This window comes from Cryptomeria japonica, chromosome 10 (genome assembly GCF_030272615.1).
Source record: "Cryptomeria japonica chromosome 10, Sugi_1.0, whole genome shotgun sequence".
NCBI classification, from domain to species: Eukaryota; Viridiplantae; Streptophyta; class Pinopsida; order Cupressales; family Cupressaceae; genus Cryptomeria; species Cryptomeria japonica.
This window is the reverse complement of record NC_081414.1, coordinates 596,089,361-596,112,037: the sequence shown is the minus strand read 5'-3', so window position 1 is coordinate 596,112,037 and position 22,677 is coordinate 596,089,361.

Here is a 22,677-nt window from a genome sequence, read left to right as displayed (position 1 = left end):
CCCTCTTAGTGTTATTGGTTTCCAACAGGTGTAAGTTATTCTATGAGGAAAATAAAAACTTTGGATCAGCTGCACTGGTGCAGGGGAACCCAAAGGAATTCTTATTTCTTTCAATCATGTACAAAGGTGTCCAAGCATGTCATAGGATGAGATTTTGATGTTTAGTTTCTAGATGATGTTTTATTTTAGTGTTTTGTGCATATTTGCCATGTAATAAGCCCAAAGGCTACCAAGGTTGGTAAACTTGGTCAAAGACCTTAGTTGGGCATTTAATTATTATTTTTTTTGGTGTTTAAGGGTCACATATGTGTTGTAGGTCCACTTTATATTGTCATCATGAAGACATTTTTCATGTTATGCTTTGTAGTAAACAATTGTCATGTTGCATTAGGCAACATTGACAATATTTTCAAAAAATGATTGCCAATGGTTAAGAGATCATTCTCAACTATTGTAGGAGGTTGTAACTTGTTCCAAGGAAAGATATAAGCCTCTGGAACTTCTCATGGCTCGGTTGGTGAAGAAAAATAAGAAAAATTGCTTTCAAACGTATCAAAAAGTATCTTTTTACTGCATTTTTGCTGCAGATCTGAGTGTGTACAGAATTGTACAAATCTGTTAATGATCTGAACCACTGGGAAATGTGTGGTGGTGAATTAACTTTTGTTTTAATCCAATGGGAGGGTCTGAAGTGATCAGATAAGAGATATATTGAATTTTCTTCTTTGCTGCCTGAGAATTTCCTAGAAACCAGGGTTTGTATGCTAAAAAGCCCATATTTCATCATTCCACTATGGGAATGGCCTAGAACCCTGGGAATGATTAAATAAAATGTATAATACTTGTTTCATTTGTATTTGGGAGCATGAATTGTTGTTTTCTATTTTTAAGATGATGCCCTAGACTTGGCATGCTCTATGTGACAAGTCTATGCAAGGGTAAATGATTGCCAAAACCAAGGATAGCGGACCCAAGAGTGATTTCAAATGGAATTAAAGTGATCCTTAGGCATGTACATACCTTTTTAAAAATGTTATCTTGCAAACCAATTTTTTGTTGAAGGTTTTTACTCAAAAATTTCCAAACTGGCTAGAAAAGGGCAAATAGGCCTAAATAAGGTTAGGGTATTTTCAAACCAAACCCAGATGAAAATATTTGAAATCCTTTGAACCTTCCAAAAGGGTATTTGAATATAAAATTATTTTTTTGTCTTGTTCAGGGGTTTTATAAGTTAAAGCATAAAACATTAAATAGAGGCCTAATGCTACTAGCCCAATTTACTAGGTTGATAAGGTCAAATTGCACTTGGGGGTTGTAAGGGTTGGTTAAATCGTATCAGAACTTTGTGTTGATCAATTAAAACATTTTCAAGGCCATACAAACGAGTGTCTTCACCTTTTGAACAAAGATCCACTTGGTAGGGGGGGTTTGTGAAGTGAGTAGGCTTGGTAAAGAAGGGTAGTTGGAGTAAGGGTGAGTGAACCTTTGTTTGCTCAATTTTTCAGAGTTGTGAAGATCCTTGGGAAGGATTAGTGACAAGATTTCAAGACCTTTGAAAGGTCATTAAAGTTGGACCATTGGATGGTGCCAAACTAAGACCCTTGAGAATAAACCAAGACAATCTACTCATTTGCCCAATCCCTCTGCATCATCCACCCAACACCCAAACTTGTCATCAATTAGAAGGTTACCCAAGGTTTTAATTAAAACAAAGAACCAATGCTCAGAAGAGAATCCTTGAGTTAAATTTAGTGGTTTGCCATTGTTTTATAATCTCCACCATATAGATCTATTTGTGATAAAGTATGGGTGATTATTACCCAAAACATCACCGTAATAGACTAAAGACCTCACTTGGGCCCAAGCTTTCCACAAAGATGAGAAGACCTTCAAGCCATAGGTACTAACCTCAAAATTGCCAAAGCGAATATCAAATATGGAGATCGGGTCCTAAATTTTTCCCTTTTTTGGCTTAGATGGGGATAGATTATACCTGATAAGAACCTTTCAAGTTCTCATTGCCCTGGATGAACTTGTAAACCCATTTAGAGGAAAGGGCTATTCCCTATAGTTTTAAATCTTTCAAGCCAAGACCACCAAGCACTTTGGGTAAACAACACCATTTCCAAGAAACATAATGCCTCTTCTTGTTGCCCTTACCATTAGGCCACAAAATATCTATTAGGATTTTTCCTAGCTTTTTAAAGGGAATATTTGCAAATAGCCAAACAAATTAAAGGTAAATATCATGAGAGGACATGACCTTTTTCACAATTTATACTCTTCCAGCCAGATAGAGAAAATGGGTCTGCTATTTTTCATGTTTCCTTTCTATATTCTTAAATAACCATTCCCACATATCCTTTAGAGAAGGAGAGACTACAAAAGGTGTACCAAGATACCTAACCATCTTGTAGGGGTCTAACCATCCCCGAACTTTAGAATTAAACCACTTAGGAGGCACCTTATTCCAACCTATGATAGTAGACTAATGAGGAGCAACTTCAGAACCTAAATCCTAATAGAACACCTGTAGTCTATCGACAACATTCTCAAAAATGATTTTACATAAATCAATAAACATGCCAGTGCCATCTACAAATTAGGCATTAAGAAGAAAATCATTATTGGTTAAGGTGATACCTTTGAGAGGAGGATGAATATAATCAGTTCTAAGAATATCGTGCAAATCATCAACAACTATAACAAAGAGAGCAGCGGCTATAGGATAAACCTAACTAATAGATCTTTGTAGGGTGATAGACTTAGAGAGTTCACCATTAACATTAATAACTATGGAAGACTCTTGAAACAAAATATTAATCCACTTATATAATTTGGGGGGAAAACCAAAATATTTTCACATGCCCATCACAAAAGGCCATTCAATCGTGCATAGGCCTTCTCAAAGTCTAGTAAAATCATTTCTACATTTTGCCCCACTTGCTTAGCCCAATGCATCCCTTCCCAGCTAGTTATGAGATTCTCCAAAATGTATCTGCTGAAGAGGGGAAAAATCTAAGGCCTTGTGGTTAGTGTATAATCAAATAAAACACAAAAAAAATACATTCAAAAACATAAACAAACCATTACACCTTAGCTTCTACTCTTCCTCCGATTGAGCTTGATGAAGTAGAGGTGCCCTTGTTGCTCCACTTGATTTTATCCTTGGATGAGGGATTGTGAATTGATCTCCAATACAAAAAAAATGGATTTAGATTGAGTGATTGAGTAGGATAAGTGGGCGATTTAGATGGGACAAGATTTTGGCATTATGATGGTATGATTGATGATTTTGGATTCAAAATGGTTAGAAAGACAATACAATGAAAAAATTAAGGGATGAAATGGACATGATAAGAATATGATGTAAGTGGATGTTTTTTGAGAAGAGGAGAATCAAATTTATAGATTGGAGGATGCCAAAATGGAGGGCGAAGATTGATTTGGAATGAAGGGTTGAGATTGAAAGAAATCATGGAAGAGGATTGAGAGGACAATGTGCAAAATTCAAGAGATATGCCATAAAGGCAGTTCTTGTCTCCACACCCCTCAAGGTACATGGGGAAGAGCTCCCAAGTAAATTGGGAAGAGAAAAAGGAATTAAAAATTCCTTCGGGGAGGGGAGGAGGAATTAAAAATTCCAAAATAAGAGATGTGTGGGAAGACTAAATGGATAAATGAATTAAAAATTCCTTGGGAGGAGGTGGCATGGGGAGATTCAAAGAATTTTAATTTCCTTTAAAGGACCAAAGTGGGTAGAATTTAAGGTTGGAGGATGAGATGGGAAAGCCATTTATGGCAAAGAGTTAGCTCATCCCTAATCAAGGTGATTAAGGATATGAAAATGATTAAGGGTATTGATTAGGTGGCTTAATGAGAGATTAGAATGCAAGTGGGAAAGTTAGGAGGATGTGATATGAGGAGAGAGAATGAGTGGAGGAATACAAAATTAGAGAATAATGATAAGAATGATTAAGGAAGATCACATAGTTAGGTTAATTAATTAAAATTAATTAACTTATGGAGGTGACTTTAGAAGAATGGGGAATAATTAATTTTGATAAATTCATTATAGGAATATAGTGATAAGATTAATTAAATTTGATTTAATTAAGCTTAAGAAGAAGGGAATTAACACAATTAAATTGGTTAATTATGTGGACAGGCTTAAATTAATTAACTATTAATTTAAGTAATTTTTGACATCTACATCTGCCTTTAATAAATTTAGTTGGAGTAATAAAGATGATGTTTCCCAATACATTAGTGAATCTCCTAGCCAAATTTTTTGTTAGTATCTTATAGGAGGGGTTAAGTAGTGTTATTTGGTTGCTAGTTCTTAATCTGAGTTCATTTTCCATCTTTAGGAATGAGTTTGATAACCATCCTATTAATATATTTTCCAAGAGTCTTGGATTCATAGGTAGAAAGGTAGAGATAAAGTATCTCCACACTAATCCAACTAATATTTATCTTATAAAACTCATCCAAAAGGCCATCAAGGCTAGGAGACTTTCCATTTGCTAGAGATTATATAGTATTCCTAATTTCCCGAGTAGAGATGTCTATATCCAAACAATGGGCATCTTCCTCTAAAAATTTCTTTGGTATTAAATTACAACAGGGCTTCATATCCTTCTACTTTAAGAGTCATGTTAAAATGAGAAGAGCTTCTGGAAGAAGTCCTAAAAGACATTTTTTAGAAAGTCTTTATCATTAGAGGTCTTCCCATTATATTCAATTTGATCAATAAACTCTCTATCCTTCTTGTATTTAATAAGCTTAAGAAAGTATTTAGCCCCTCTATCTCCTTCTTTGAGCCAATTCATCTTTGCTTTGATTCTTTGTTGTTGGAATTTGTAATTTTGCCTTCCTCTTCAGAGACTTAGTTTTAATCATCTTTACTTCTAAGTTCTGATCAAGACCTGATACTTGCATTTGTCCTTCAAGCAATAGGAGGTTTTGGTGTAGAATAGAATCACTTTTATTTCTATCAATAGCCTTTTTCTTTCCAACTATTACTCTAGACCAAAACCAAAAATTCCCAAAGAAGAGGATAAGGCAGATTTTTGTTAAGAGAGTTGGTGATATAGGTAACTATCTAGTGGGCCCTCAGGATATCATCATCATTTAGAAGAGAAACATTCAACTTGAACATACTAGTTCTAGGAACCACAAAAGAAGAGACTAAAGCTTAACAAGTAACATTGACCACAATGAGGGAATGGTCAAACATCGAGGTAGAAACAACATACACAATATTGCCTTCACTACGATGCATGAAATAAAACATAGATCTATTCACATATATTCTATCCAGTTTCTAATAAATCCTACTACCCATTAATTGGTTATTACACCATATGTATCAAATATTAGAAGAGCAACTTTTCTTCTTAGCAAGTGGGTCCATAAGATTGAGGGATCTTTTAAATTTGGACTAGAAAAAGAGTTCATCTCCTTTCCAAAGAGGATCCTTCCCACCCTTTATATCTTCTTTTAATTCTATCATAATAAAGTCACCAATGCATGTCCATGGGACTTTGGGGAGGTTGGATACTAACTAGTTCTACAAGGTCGACCTCTCCTTATAATCATTAGGGGCATACAAAGATCATAACCCAAAAGAATTTTCATCAACTCTTAAGACAATCCAAATAAATCTATTATAGGGAGAAGAACTTATTTGAACGACATAATTATGCCATTTAGGGTGTATAATACTAGCAGTTCCCCACTTACCTCTATCATGATTTGTGATAACATCTCTTACATTATGCCAAACGAACTTCATAATAGATTGAGTTCGAAATCTAATAACTTTGATTCCCTATAGATAGAGAAAATATAGATTTTTTTGGGTGTTGCAAAAGGCCCTAATTACATATTTCTAGTCACCACTCGCTAGCCCCCACACATCCCTGATATAAATTTTTAGATTCATTCAACCTTTGGGGTGGAGATTCTTTTGATTCTTGTATAATCTATCAAAATACTTAGGGATAGCTTTCTCTCATTTAGACAGTTTCTTATCATAACTAGATTTTGAATTGATTTACCTATCTCCGAGTTTCTTTTTTTCTTGTCCTCTTTAGTATAGGAATCTACCCTAGTCCTAATTGGGTTATCAAACCATCATCAATAGAATTAGGGCTAGCCAACACTAAATCCTTGTTACAAGTGCGGTTGTTGTTGCACCAAAAAATCGACTTGTTAATGCCCGATACAACCACTAGACTTATAGAATCCATAGGAGGTAGTTAAGCCATGTCACAAACCCGAGCGTTTTTATACAAAACACAAGGAGACCAAGGGAACACACCTTGCAACAATCCCCCTCGTGAAAGTGAGGGTTTTGAACCTGTGACCAAGCTTTGATACCACTTGCTACAAGTGCGGTTGTCATTACACCAAAAGATTGACCTGTTAATGCTTGCTACAACTGTTAGACTTATAAAATACATGGGAGTAGTTATGCCATGTCAAAAACCCTAGTGTTGTGCTACACAAAGAAAGGAGACCAAGGGCACACACCTTGCAACATTCCTTCACTATGATCTTTGCACTAGAATTAAGGTCAAAATCTATGGCCTTAAGATCCTCAAATCTCATAGAAATTATCTGCATATTTAAATTTGGGAGAAATTTGAAGTGCTTATGATGGAAAATTAGTTACAACACTCAGAGGTACACTTGTAAAGTTTGCCCAAGTAGCTCACTTTGGAGAGCTACATTTTGAAGCCAGTTGAATGTTATGAGAAATGGCTTTGGGAATGCGTTAAAATACTATCATTAACTATATATGATCACTTCCAGCCTCCCATGATCAGATTAGACTCATTTTTCAAGCACCTAGTTTGAGGGGTTAGCACAAATATGCATTATGCACATTTTTCAGAATTGTCCAAGTGGCCTACTTTGGAGGCTTTCATTTTGCATCTAGTTGATTGTCATGATAAAAGGTTAATTGCCTTGCATTTACATCATATTGGTGTACCCCTCTACCAATTCTCAAAAACCCAAGACCCCATTTGACATGTTTGCCAAGTCCAAACCATTTGCAGTTCACATCGTTTGTGTTTGCACAATGAAATGTCTTTAAGAGGGCTCACTTTGAGTATTTCAATCTTGCATCCAGATTATTGTTATAACAAGCCCGCATTTTTTAATGATTTTCTATATCTTAATGTGCTTATATGCGAGTTTGTAGAGCCCTTGGACTTTGTTTGATGTCTTTTCCAGGTCAAAACCAAATGTAAATTGTTTAGTTTTATTGGCAAATCAATGTTAAAATAATTAAAGTAACCTTGCATTCTGATTTTTGTTTTGCAACCCAATGGTCTGCATGTTAAACCAATCATTCCACTAAATTCTTTATAGTTCAATGATCTCATGTGCACATTTTTAGGTCATCATGACATCATTTACTATTTTTTCAAAGCCAAAAGTAAACGAGATTTTCTCCCAGTTTAGAAAGTGTAGTTGTAGAAACGATAAAGTAGGAGACTTTGGTTATTAAAATATACCACCTCAGGATGAGTTTTGCAAGACCAACATTTGCCATGGATTCTTGGGTCATATGTTTACCTTCTTGCCAGGTTTCAAGGTCTCATGATGTGATTTCATCAGTTTTTAGGGGTGATTCTAGAGGCTATCTGCTTGTTTTGAATATTATATAGAGGGGTTTGAGATTAAACTTCAGTAATCTCCCACTTTGTGTTTTCAATTCAAAATGTATGGTGAAGTGATTTCATGTCAGTTTTGGAGGTCTAGTTGACTCAAAATGAAATTGTTCTTGATTGAGTTCACCAGGGACCTAATAAAGTTCTTACTTTGCAGTGGTCTATAAAATGGATTGATAAGAAACAATATTATTTAAATAATTTTAAGATTTAAATAATAAGGTAACAAATGAGGCACTTCAATGTATTTAAGTGGACTTAGATGCATCAGATTAAATGATGACCTCAACTATACCAGCCTAAAAATTCAATTTTAAATGTTTTGTTATTTAAATTAATTAAGGATTTAAATAATTAATTGCATAAGGTTATGAGGTAAAGGTAAAGTTAATATATTATTAATTAGTTGAAATAACATTTTTGGTGAATGGAGGTGAAAAGTGAAACCTGATATATTTAAACCACTTTGGCAAAATGATTTAGATCTATTTGTGTGAACCATAAAGTTTGATTGACAAATGAAACTATGTAATATCAAGTGGTGGGTCCCCTTTGTTTCTACATTGCATGGGAAGCCTTTCTTGGCAAGTCGATGAAATGAAAATTATGCAAGAGAGGTCAAGTAAAGAAAAAGGGAAAACAAACAAAAGTTTATTGAAGTATTTTAAAACCCTTTGGAATGCATAATTTTTATTATGTGGTGGGCCCTATATTTGTTTTGTGCAAGGTAAGAGGAGTCAACTCAGAACTCAGCGAGGGGATATGAGATGCCTCAATGAGTGTCCAGGTTTTGACAAAATTGACATGTTTGTATTTTGAGGGGGCATACAACTTTTTCAGAGCTCGGCAAGGGTAGAAATGTTTTTCAGTGAGGCCCGAGGAAAATGAAAAGAAATTCTTAAGGTTTCTATTCACTTCTAGTCAACAAATTTGAATGCCATGATTCTAGATGTGTAGGAAAGGCCATAGCAACTTTCAATCAAATACAATTTGCAGATGTAAAACCAACCAACCACTAATCTATTAATATCCCTAAATTATGATATGGAAATGGCTAAATTATGGATATAATTAAGGAAACATAGTTCTCAAAAAACATTCAAAACTATATAAAAATAAAAAACACAAAATAAAAGTTACACTCACTGGAATTTGTAGAGGCAGTGTCGAGCTTGTTTTAGTGTATGTATGGATTTAGCTTTCAAAATGGTGTAGGTTGTGAAGAATGACTTAGTATATCAATGATGCTTCAGGTTTCTCTTTAGAAAAAAACATATTTTTCCATAATGATGTTGCATATATTTGAAGGAATAAAACATTGTTTGTTTGCATTGATTAAGGCTTAGGGAAGGGGGAACAATATTTTATTATAAAGCAATATATTTTTCTCATGGTTAAAAAATACTTGATGGGGCCAAAGTATTTCAACAAAAGATGTCAAAAGGAACAATTTCATATGTTTACTACTTGGGTAAATTTATTTTATTAGAAGAAGGGAAATTTTATCCACTAACCCCATTTGTATTTACCTAGGAGTGAAAATTAATCACATAAAAAGACATTAGTAGAGTTGGAAACAATGCACAATGAAAAGGCATAATAAAAGGTTAAAACTTATTTAGAGGTGAAGGCTATAGTAGGGCTAATTGTTTTTAAATATAAAAAACATAGGAGAGGGATAGAGTTATATTGATCAAAGGTTGCAAAAGGAAAGTGATTTTTAACCATTGGGGATTATTTTTGTTTCCAAGACATAATGTGCCAGCAAGTAATATTTTTAGCAGTGTGAAAATACATTCATGTGAAAGGCAAAGTGCAGAAATAAAGAATGTATTTAATTACAAATGAAGGTGGAGTATTATTTTTTCAAGGAAAGGAAAGAAGATAGAACAAGTCACAAATCATATTTTGAGAAGGGACATGTGGCAACATCAAATTAAATCTAGAGTTTCTTACCTTCTCCCATAAATTCTTCTTTCTTGTCCATTCCAAGGGTTCCATTCTCTAGTTTTTGCATTGTAATTGTTTGTTTAGGATAACATTTTGACTCTATTTTTCTTTAAATTTTTCAGTCTCAGAATGTTGTAAACAATTTTATGGTAATGACAAGCAAGCTAGTTTATAGTTTAGAGTTAAAACATGTTGTGATGTCTCTTGAATGTGTATACACCTAAAAATGGTTTGAAGATAGTTAATTAAATACATAGTTATTTGATTAATTCCCCTTTCCAATTAATTGAATTCACAAGCTATTTAATTAATTTCTCTATTCATCTACAAATAAATAAATCTACATGATTTATTTATATAGTTCATTTCATATCCCCCTTTGATTAATTAATTCTAAATTAATTAATGTCCCCCCATATAAATCAATTCTTCTAATCCCTAATTAAGATCAACAAACTCAAGTTTGTTGAGATTAATTATCATTTTCCAATTATTTGAATTTCTAAATTCAAATGAGCACATGGCTCCTAACTTTTAACCACCTAACCTAATCATCCCCTAACCTAACCCATTCCACCTAACCCTGGTTCTAACTAACCCTATCCTATCTTGCACATCCTAACCTCCTTATCCTAACCTCCCATGGTGTGGATATTCTCCCCTTCAGACACATGACACTTTTGCCACATGTCTCCTCCCTTGGAAACTTTCCCTCTCATGAGCAAGGCTCCTTGACACTTGTCACCACAAAGATGACAAGTGTCCCTTCCTCCAACCTCTTCTCCAACTTCCTCAATCTTGGCCCTTGATATCTTCAGATCAGATCTGAACTATTGATTTCTGCCACCTCAGCTTTGGCCTTGGAATTCCTATAAATATCCCCCATTTTGGAGCAATAAGGATCTCATGCATTCATGTTTTCAACATCATTACTATAGGCAATTTTCATTTCAATCATCTAGTAATTAGGATTTTTTGATCAATCATAGCATGATAATCTAGTTTCTTAGATCATGCATTTCATATCATTTTCATAATCAATTATGATCAAATAGCGGACGCTTTGAATGTCGCGGGTAGTGCCTTCAGTGCCACCGTTAGCACCGCGAGAGGCGCCTTGGGCACGATAGGAGGTGTCGTTGGGTGCCACCGTGGGGGGGGGGGGGCAAGCCATTAAATAATTTTTTATTTTATTTTTATTCTTTATTTTTTGATTTTTTTTGGATGATAATTTCGCGATTTTTTGGTTTTTTGGATGATAATTTCGTGATGTTTTGGAATTTATTTGATGATTTTTTTCGACAATTTCATGATTTTTTGGAATTTATTTGATGATTTTTTTGATAATTTCATAGTTTTTTGATGTTTTGATTTGATTTGGGTGATTTTGAAGACATGATTTGATTTGCCAACTTTTGAAGAAAATGATTTGATTTGTTGATTTTGCATTTCCTTTTGCATGGGATCACAATGCTCATCTTTTCCAAGGCCAAAGACTAACATGGTGTTGTCTCTCTCATTACGTGATTGAGTACATTGGACAATAGAAAAAATAATCAATTCATTCATCCTGCATGATAAGTTAGTTCATCTCATGTAACCATTGCATACTAAGACATCATTCATATAAAGCATCTAATCACTCATTCATTTAGTTAAATCATTGCATTGAATTCATCTAATCTCAAATCATATAATGTAGCACCATTGCATTGCATTGCATCCATCTCATATTAACATGCATGAGAAAATCAGAAAAGTATCATAAACATAGAAAGCATTACATTGCACATGCATCGCGTAGTACCATATTTGCATTTGCATAACATCATGTAAATACTGCATCATCATATATCCATCATCTAGAATGCATAAGCATATAGAAAATAAAGCATACATCATGAAATTAATTGCACAACATAATCATCTATCAAATAGAATGCATCCATCATCTCATAGGTCATGTAGAGTGAATAGGATTGACTTCATATCATATCATCAAAATAGGATCAATATCCAAGGTATATTGATATCACATAATATATGAGATACATCACAAATATACATCGTGAGAATCATAAATATCTCATCACAAAAAGGTGTGTACAAATTAATGTGATGCTAAAAATGTGGTATATAAGAAAGGCATACACATATAATGAGACAATAAAAACATAATGAAAAGCTTAATTAAAAACTAAATTTAAAGATGCAAACCATAAGCCTTCCTTGAAATGTCCCATTTTCCTCTATTCTTGAGGACCTTGAAGGTGTTGGATTGGTTGGCTCTCAGCGGAGCAATGACCTCCAAAGTGGCAACTCAAGAGTTGAGTAGCTAATTGATCATGATTGATTATGCAAATGGTATGAAATGCAATGCTATGATTAATCCAAAATGCTAATTACTAGATGATTGAAATGAAAATGCCTTTAGTAATGATGCTGAAAATATGAATGCAAGGGATCCTTATTGCTCCAAAAATGGGGGATATTTATAGGAATTCCAAGGCCAAAGTAGAGGTAGCAGGAATCAACAGTCCAGATCTGATCTGAAGATATCAAGGGCCAAGATTGAGGAAGTTGGAGAAGAGGTTGGATGAAGGGATACTTGTCATCTTTGTGGTGACAAGTGTCAAGGAGCCTTTCTCATGAGAGGGAAAGTGTTCAAGGGAGGAGACATGTGGCAAAAGTGCCATGTGTCTCAAGGGCAGAATATCCATACCATAGGAGGTTAGGATAAGGAGGTTAGGATGTGCAAGATAGGATAGGGTTAGTTAAACCCAAGGTTAGATGGAATGGGTTAGGTTAGGGGATGGTTAAAAGTTAGGAGGCATGTGGGTAATTTGAATTTTAAAATTCAAATAATAGGAAAAAACTAATTAACTTTCAACAATTCATAAATTGATTTTTTTTAATTAATTAGGGGATTAGAAGGAATGAATTAAATGGGGGGAGGAGTAATTAACTTGGATTAATTAATCAAAGGGGACTATTGAAATTAACCTATTAAATAAATCCTTAGATTTATTAATAAGTAGATGAATGAGAGAATTTAATGAAATTGCTAATGAATTCAATTAAATTGGGAAAGGGGATTAATTAAATAATTGCTTATTCAATTAATTATCTTCAGACCATTCTTAGGTGTATGCATTTTGCCCCTCTTTGAAGCGAGGTGTGATGACGCGTTGATTCAAAGAATAAGCTCATTTTTTTTATTATGGTGATGTGATATTGGTTCGATAGGTTGCCCCAGACATTGATTGATAAATTGCTGTACGATGATGCCCCTTCGGGAGATCAATTGAGATAATTGACCTTTGGAGTTTTTGGATCTTTGCGAAATTGATTTCTCGATATATTATTGGATGAATCCTGCAACTGTGGTTGATGAAAGTGCGAGTTCTTAGATAACTTTGATGTGGTTCTTGATGTGACAATTGATAGAGTTTGATTGAATTGATAAGATTGATTATATTGATGAGATCAAGATTTAGTCTAGTTTTAGGAATGACACCTCCTGTATAAGACAAAGATGATCAAAGTGTTTGGTTTTAGGAATGATATATCCTGTATAAGACTTGATCAGAACGTCTGGTTCCAAGAAAGATACATCCTATATAAGATATGATAGAATAGATCATATGAGATTGATTGATAGAATTGATAAGATTGATTGGATAAAGAACTGACATTTTGTTGATATCTTGTTGTTGGATTTAGATAAGCTGATGTGGGCTCATTTGAGGGGGTAGCATAAGATTTGTGCTAGGTCGACAATATTTGGAGAGAGAGGAGTCATCATTCTGATTGTGTATACACCTATGATGATACATTGATGACTTTTGTGATAGATTTGGCCTTAGATAAGATGAGCTTTTGTGATCCCATGCAAGAATGAAATGCAAGCTAAATGCAAATGCAAAATGAAATGCAATGCGGTGATCAAACTGGTCATGTGTTCATTTCTTTGTTTCATCATTGAGCCTTTAAAATGTGGGAAGTGAGTGCATACATCAATGGTATAATTGAACCATGATGACCTGAGCACTACTTTCCTAGGTTTTTTATATTACAAGTTAGCATAAGCATGGAGGTATAATTGAACCAAGATGACTTGAGTGTTGCTTGCGTAAAATGGGCACTATTAACCATTTCTATATGCAAGTCCGAAATGTCTTCCATGATACTTCGATGATAATGTCTAGAGACAACTTTGCACATGTTAACGATTAATTTATAGATAGTAGACAAGAAAAATACCATGTTCCTTCCTTGTTTCTCTAGTCAAATACATCATGGAGTTACTTAGAAATCATGATAGTGAAAATCAAAATAAAATAGTTGAACCATTATTGTCAAATTGTTAAAACCATGAGTCAAAATATATCATCCATTGATATGTGTTTGTCATGTTTAGACTGATATGTGATAGTTAATGGTTGACAATGTGATCTTATGTTCAACATCGGATGTGTCTCAGTTTTTTGCTTGACAAGTGTTTTCTAACTATTGTACTACCTGTTCGATTAAGCTCAAAATGATGAATTTTTTTGCCCCTAGCTAGGTTCAGGATTTTGCCCCCAGCTTAGAAACAAACCTTATTATGATATATACAATTATCCAAACCATGACGAGAAATCACCTGGGATGCATGCGTATGTAGAAAGGCTTTATTATGGATATGAACAATGCTAATGGAAAAGAATGCAAGCAGAAGGATGCATGAACCAATAGATGGAAGAGCCAGCTGATAGATAACACCTGTTTGCCAGGTTTTCACCATCTTTTTTTATTGTATTTTTTCTCATATTTGATTTTTTTTTAATTTTTTTATTGTTTTTCACTATTTTTGTATTTTTTGTTTTTTCAATGTTTTTGGATTTTTCTGCTTTTTCACTATTTTTGGATTTTTCTGCTTTTTCACTGGTTTTAGATTTTCTTGCTTTTTCACTGTTTTTGGATTTTTCAGCTTTTTCAGACATAAAAATTCTTTAGATGCATTCTATTGATGGGTTCCTTGAGCTGATCCGCATCTTGTGTTGACAGCTGATATGCTCCTAACCCAAATACTATAGTGACCACAAACATACCTAACTAGTTTGGTTCAAACTTCCCTTTCTTTTCTCGATCTGACTAGTTTTGTAGATTTTCCTTTAGTACTAGTTCCCTAACTTGAAAGAATCATGGTTTGACCTTGTGATTATAACTTCGACACATTCTTTGCTAATATACCTTTAAATGATCAAAGGCATTTTGTCTTCATTCATGGATCAATTCTAACTCTTGCAATCTAGATACTTGTTGTTCTTCATCTAGGATAAGACCTTTTAATGATACTCATAGAGAAGGTATCTCTACTTCTATTGGCAGTATTGCTTCTGATCCATAAACATGAGAGAAAGGTGTGGCACCTGTGGGTGTGCGGATACTAGTATGGTAGGCCCATAGAGCATGATTCAATTGAATATGCCAATCTCTGCCAACATCATTCACTGTCTTTTTGAGGATTTTCAAAATAGTTTTGTTTGATGCTTCTGCTTGCCCATTCCCTTGTGGATAGTAGGGTGTGGAAAATCTATGTTGGACCTTGAATTTTTCACATAGTTCTTGGACATCCTAATTCTTGAATGGTTGCCCATTACCAGTGATAATGGTCATGGGTATTCCATAGTGACATATGATGTAGTTCAAGATAAATACAACAATATGTTTTACTATGATATTTGTGAGAGGTACTACCTCAATCCATTTTGTAAAATATTATGTAGCTACAAGGATGAATTTGTGACCATTCGATGAAGAAGGATTTATCTTTCTTACTAGATCAAGACCCCAATGGCAGAAAGGCCAAGATGTTGCCAAAGCATGAAGTTCTTATGCTGGTGCATGAATCAAATTCCCATGGATTTGACATTGTTTGCATGTTTTAGCTATCTGAAAAGAATCCCGTTCCATAGTTGGCCAATAATAGCCCAAGCGTACGAGTTTTTTCGAAAGGGTAAGACCACTTTAATGACTGCCACAAATGTTGTTATAGACTTCATTTAAGGCTTTCTTAGATTCTTCTTGTTCAAGACATCTTAAAAGAGTATCATCTAGACCTTGTTTAAACAAGGTATTCGTGACAAGAGTATAATGGGAGGATTGGCGAATAAAGTTTCTCTTTTGATTTTTGGACAAATTGAGAGGTAGGGTGTTGTCTTTCAGGTATGTATAAGTTTGGCCATAGCGGGAGGAATCATGCCCAATAAAGTGAAAAATAGTCTAGGAATCGGGATAATTATGAGAAAGGTAAAACAACTCTTCCACCAGGAATTCATAATGCTCTTGATTTTCCTGTGTTTGAAGTAGAGAAGCAAGTGTTGCCATCGGGTCTTCTGCTTTGTTGTTATTCCTCAAAATTTGCTAAAAACTTATTTCAACAAAGTATTTCTTAACATCATTAACCATCTTCTTATAAGGCATTAGATTTTCATCCTTTGTTTGATAATTGTCATTGATTTGGTTGATGGCGAGTTGAGAGTCTGTAAAGACCCGTAGCTGTGTAATGTTCCACTTTATGGCCATTTTGATTCCTGTGACCAAAGCTTCATATTTTGCTATATTGTTGGTGCATGGGAAGCTTAATTTGTACACTTTTAGAAATGTATGACCTTGTGGTGTGATGAATAGTGTGCTTGCTCCTGATCCATGTTGTGTTCCATTATTGATGCCTACTCCTGGACTGATATTCGGGTGATGTATTATAAGATCTGGATCCAACCTTGGAATGTCTGCATATGACCATCTTTTGATTTGCCTCCTTTTGAAGAGTTCCAAATATTTTTTCCTTGCTAGTTCTGATAGAGAAGTTACTGGATATAGATCAATTGTGCCAATGGTAACTGCATCTATTGGTTCTCTTAGGATAGATGACCTCTTCCGGCGCCTCGAGGAGGTTTTCACCATTAGATGCGTCCTTTCTTTTTACTTTTTCTAGGTCTAGTGTTGCCAATAAATGGTTTTTAGTAGTAGACCTGATATTGTTTTCTTTATTTTCACTTTTGCAACTAGGAGATTTGGCACCCACATGACTCGAAGATACATTAGCGAAATCCCTGGTGGAATTTTTTGTGGGTTTGATTGCATTAATATATAAGGATATGACATGGTCATTAGGAAAGGTATCAATGGTGGTATGTCTTTCATTTTCCCAATCCATAAGTTCAGAATGGATTAAGGGTAATGGATCCTTAGGGTGAATTATTTCAAATATATTAGAGGTCATGATAGAGATGTTAGAGCTTTCAATATGCATTTCAATATTTAGAACGATAATCTCGTCAGAATGACCTCGCACAAGTAGCTCCCGATTGTCCTCGATTAAGTCCAAGTCAACCGAATGTGATCCTGATTCAAGTGGGATAGTTCCTAACATTTGTCCTGCATACGCATGAACTATATCAACATCTACATCTACTTCTTCCCTTTCAATTTCAAGTTGCTCTTGTTTGGTTTTCCATGATAGTGAATATTCTCCATTCCCTCGATCTCTTAGCTGCATTTTTTTTTCTATTCTAGACAGAATTGAGGCAAATGAGTGTTCTTTGGATTGTGTGCTTGAAGATGATGTCTCTCTATTATGTGGAACAATAGCCTCTTGAGCCAGTTTCAGATTACTATAGCACTATAATGGATTTGAGTCTACTGAGATTGTGATTTCCTTCCCATTGTATGGAAACTTCAGACACTGATGATATGCTGATGGAATAACTTGTATGTCATGTATCCATGGTCTTCCCAAGAGTATGTTGTATGATAAATCCAAGTCTAGAACTTGGCATGCTGTCTCTTTCTGCAAAGGTCCCACTCTGATGGGTAATATCAAAATTCCTTTAGTGCAATGCTCTTCTTCATCATATGCTTTGAATGTGATCTTTATTTGGGGATCAACTGCATCTTCTGAATAACCTAGAGCACGAACAAGACTCAATGAGCAAAAGTTTAAGCCAACTCCCCCATCTATTAGGAAACGTTTAACGAGTGTTCTATGAATGAAGACTTCAATTTGCAAGGGATCATTATGGGGATGTTGCAAGGAATCAATGCTTAGATATGAAGGAGATGGGCTTTGAATTGGATCCTCTCAAATAGGTTTGATGGCCATTATGGATATCCCTTGGGGAACTTCATCCTTGGGTGTATTGTCTGGTGAGGATGCTATGGAAGGTTCTTGCAAGTTTTTAAGAGGTGTAGGAATATATGCCTTTGGAGAGTCAATTTGCTTATGGGGGGATGATCCATTGCTAGACATAGGTGCACGATTTTGATCTTCCTCAGCAAAATCCTTTAGGGATCTCTTTAAGAGTTGCATAAAAGAGCCACCTTTCTTTGGAGATGCATTTGAATCCTTGTGAGGTTTTGACATAGTTGGCTTTTGATTTTGGACTTGTTTGATTTCTTTGATATGTTGACCTATTATGTCTTCTTGTATTTTGTTTTGGTATTCCATGTTTCTATGATCTTCAACTGTTTTGAATGTTCCAATTTTTGTTTCAGCGATCTTATGTCTCTGTGCTCTAGTTAAAACGGGCATATACATGTGTTGAATATTATGAAAATATTCGATTGTCTAAAAGGTGTTTCAATAAATGGCCAACTGCCAATGTAGGTATGATAGAATGATATGGCACGAAAAGATAATTCAAGTATTTGTAAGTTTGTAAGTTTTTTGATCTTAGTTTGGAGTGAAATGATGATTATTTTGATAAAACCAAGTCCAATAGGAATGATATATCCTATGATGTGGGATAAGGTTATCCTAATCAAATGTTGTAGTTTCGTGATAGAGGATGATAGATCTTGATGAGAAACTATGTTTTAAGTGATCAGTTTTTCAAAGAAGGTGTGATGTTGCACTTTGAGATATTAGATCTTAAACTTGTTGGAGATGAATACTTGAGAAGCTCAGTGCGCTTATCTTTGAATCTATTTTAACAAAAGATAACCTAACTGAGTGACCTGATAAGATGACCTAGTCTCTATGTTTGACTATCTGAGAAATGGGTTGTTTTTGTTTTCTGATTTTGGTGCGGTTTACTAGAAACGTTGACAAAATGACCAGAAATGTTGCTATACGGACTAGAAACACTGCTAAATTGACCAGAAACGCTGCTATATGGACCAGAAATGCTGACAAACTAACCAGAAACATTGACAAAATGACCAAGAATGCTACTATATTGACCAGAAACGCTGCTATATGGACTGGAAACACTGCTATATTGACCAGAAATGTTGCTATATTGACCAAAAATGGGTTGTTTTTGTTTTCTAATTTTGGTGGAGTTACTAGAAATTCTAACAAAATGACCAAAAATGTTGCTATATGGACCAAACACGCTACTATACTAACCAGAAATGCTGCTATATGGACCAAAAATGCTACTATATGGACCAAAAATAAATCCCCTTCCCAATTAATTAAATACGCAGTTATTTGATTAATTCCCCTTCCCAATTAATTGAATTCACAAGCAATTCAATTAATTCCCCTTCGTAATTAATTGAATTCACAAGAATGGTATGAAGATAGTTAATTAAATATGCAGATATTTGATTAATTCCCCTTCCCAATTAATTCAATTCACAAGCAATTTAATTAATTTCTCTATTCATATACTAGTAAATAAATCTACATGATTTATTTATATAGTTCATTTCATATCTCCATTAGATTAATTAATTCTAAATTAATTAATGTCCCCCCATATAAATCAATTCTTCTAATCCCTAATTAAGATTAACAAACTCAAGTTTGTTGAGATTAATTATCATTTTCCAATTATTTTAATTTCTAAATTCAAATGAGCAATTGGCTCCTAGCTTTTAACCACCTAACCTAATCATCCCCTAACCAAACCCATTCCACCTAACCCTGGGTCTAACTAACTGTATCCTATCTTGCACATTCTAACCTCCTTATCTTAACCTCCCATGGTGTGGATATTCTCCCCTTGAGACACATGTAACTTTTGCCACATGTCTCCTCCCTTGGGCACTTGCCCTCTCATGAGCAAGGCTCCTTGACACTTGTCACCACAAAGATAACAAGTGTCCCTTCCTCCAACCTCTTCTCCAACTTCCTCAATCTTGGTCCTTGATATCTTCAGATTAGATCTGGACCATTGATTCCTGCCACCTCGGCTTTGGCCTTGGAATTCCTATAAATATCCCCATTTTGGAGCAATAAGGATCCCTTGCATTCATAGATTTAGCATCATTACTATAGACAATTTCATTTCAATGATCTAGTAATTAGCATTCTGGATTAACCATAGCATTGCATTTCATATAATTTTCATAATCAATCATGATCAAATAGCTACTCAACTCTTGAGTTGCCACTTTGGAGGTCATTGCTCCACTGAGAGCCAACCAATCCAACACCTTCAAGGTCCTCAAGAATAGAGGAAAATGGGACATTTCAAGGAAGGCTTATGGTTTGCATCTTAAAATTAAATTTTCATTATGTTTTTATTGTCTCATTATATGTGTATGCCTTTCTTATATACCACATTTTTAGCACCACATAATGTATATGGTTTTCTTTTGAATCAGAATAATCAAGGATTCTTGTGGTTATTGTTGCACATTTGTTGTAGCAAGTATTTTACTAATGGCTCATGTTCAAGGAATATGATAAAGTTATCTTTCAGTGGAGTGCTGAAGATTATTGTATTTTATTTTAGGATTAAGGAGTATATTATGAGTATGTTCATGAGAGATCGCTAACATCCTCTATGCATACACCGCTTAAGTTGCATAGCGGAAATCATACGTAAGGATATCGATCTCTGAACTCCAATGATCCCCACTTTCCTGCCATGGTCATCTAAACACTCTACTATCTTCTGACGATAGTCCACATGAGCACTGTGAGATGATAACCAATCCATCCCCAACACTACTCCATAGGATCCCAAAGGAATGACTCGAAGGTCAACAGAAGTCACAAAGGGACCTAGATCCAACTCACAACTAGGAACAAAGGTATCTATGAACATGCGCAACCCGGTAGCCAACTCTACTTGCCACCTATCCGCCTGCTTAGCAGACGCGAGTCCACACCGCTCCACAATGGACGAAGAAATAAAAGAATCCGATGTACCGGAATCAAAATGCACTAAGATAGGGATACCACACAACACACCTGCGGCCTCAATAATTGTCCCCTGATGCTCAGCCTGGCGGTCATCAACCGCTGCAAACACTCTGTGGGATCTACCAGCATCCCCTACTGTAGGCTCTGATGCAGCTGGCCTCTGACTCCCCATCTGGTGGGAACGCTGAGGACACTGTGCGGCTATATAACCATACTGCCCACAAGAGTAGCAAGCTCCTCTACCTGGTCCTCTACCTCCAGTCGGCCCACTGGAGTGCTGAAAACTTCCCCTGCTAGGGGCCTGAGGTGCACTCTAAGAAGACTGTCCTGGAAAACCCTGTTTGCTCCTCCGCCAGTTCCTGTTCCTCTTATGATGAGGGTTGCCACCTTGCTGGCCCTGAGACTGATTCGGTTTCTGCTGCTGCTGTCCACCCTTAGCGGGTGCCTGAGGAGTCCTGAATGGTGCTGTTGACTGGGACTGATTCCCGTGAGCTCTGTTTCCACTGAAAGGAACACTACCTATCTGAACTCCTGACTGTTCACCATGCGCACGGATGAGGTTCTGCTCAACCAATCTGGCTTTCGCCACCGCTACCTCCACTGAAACTGGCTCAAAAAATCTAACCCCTCCACTAATGCGGTCATTTAGACCTCTCAGGAAATGTTGTACGAGCATAGCCTCATCGTTGCCAATCCCGGCATACTGTTTCAGCTCATAGAATCTATGCTCGAACTGGTCAACTGACATACCAAACTGCCGCAATGCATAAAAATCATCTGCCCGAGTCTGTCTCCACTGCGGTGAGAGAAACCGTGCTCTGAATCTCTCTAAGAAAATCTCCCAAGAAACAGTATTGATACTCAGACCAATTTTCTCCTCCTCTAACTTCCACCATATTGAAGCAAAATCATCGAGACGCATGATCGCACATCTCGCTCGGGTGTTGCTACTATATGGGAACATAGCGAAACACCTATCCAAACTAATCAACCAAGTCTCTGCCTCGAGACCTGTGCCTCGACCATCGAAGAAGGGAGGGTTGGTCCTCAAAAGATCCTTGATGTGACTCAAGGGAGCTGAATCATGGCCAACTGGAACCTCTCTCCTCCTAGGAGACCTCTCTCTCTCTCTCTCCTTTGAAATGTGCTGATGTGACTCCCCAACTTGAGCATGGATGGGCTGCTCCCCTTCAGGCCTGGGGCCTAGCCTAGCTAGAACCTCCTGAAACATCTGCCTCAGCTCTTCCCTTTCGGGGACTTGCTCTTCTACATGCAGTAATTCCTGATGCACTGACTGATCCTGCTCCACACTCACATGAGCGGGTGGTGGTGAAGGACTATGGCGGTCTGAACCTTGACCCCGTCCCCCACCTCTACCTCTATTGCGGCCACCAACACGGCCAACTCCCTTAGCTTTCCTGACCATGATCAAAACTACAAAAGAGAAAATGGTTCAGATCAATGACAAGGATAAAGCAAGGGAAAATCCAAACACTAAGATCTACACACAAGGTCAAACTAAATGGGCTCACTACAATCCCAGAGTACCCAATGTTGAAACATGGGCTCTAATACCAAATGTAATGCCCCGCCAGGAACCCTATTCTTTGAGAGTTTGTGATGTAGAGGTATGGTCTACACAACTTGGAAAAACCCAAATTGCTCACTTGCTCAATAGGCAACACTACCCCTTTGGGAAAAGAGGTTCTCCCAACCAGACCTCACACCTTACAAGAACAAATATAACATCTCAACACATATTTTTCCTTCCCCATAACCCCCCATTGAGACATTTCACAAAAGTCACCATTAATGGATTAACAACCCCACAGGCAAAATGCTCAAAAAGTGCTCAAATGGCTCACTCCCCTCCAAGTAAGGTTTATATGTTTCCCA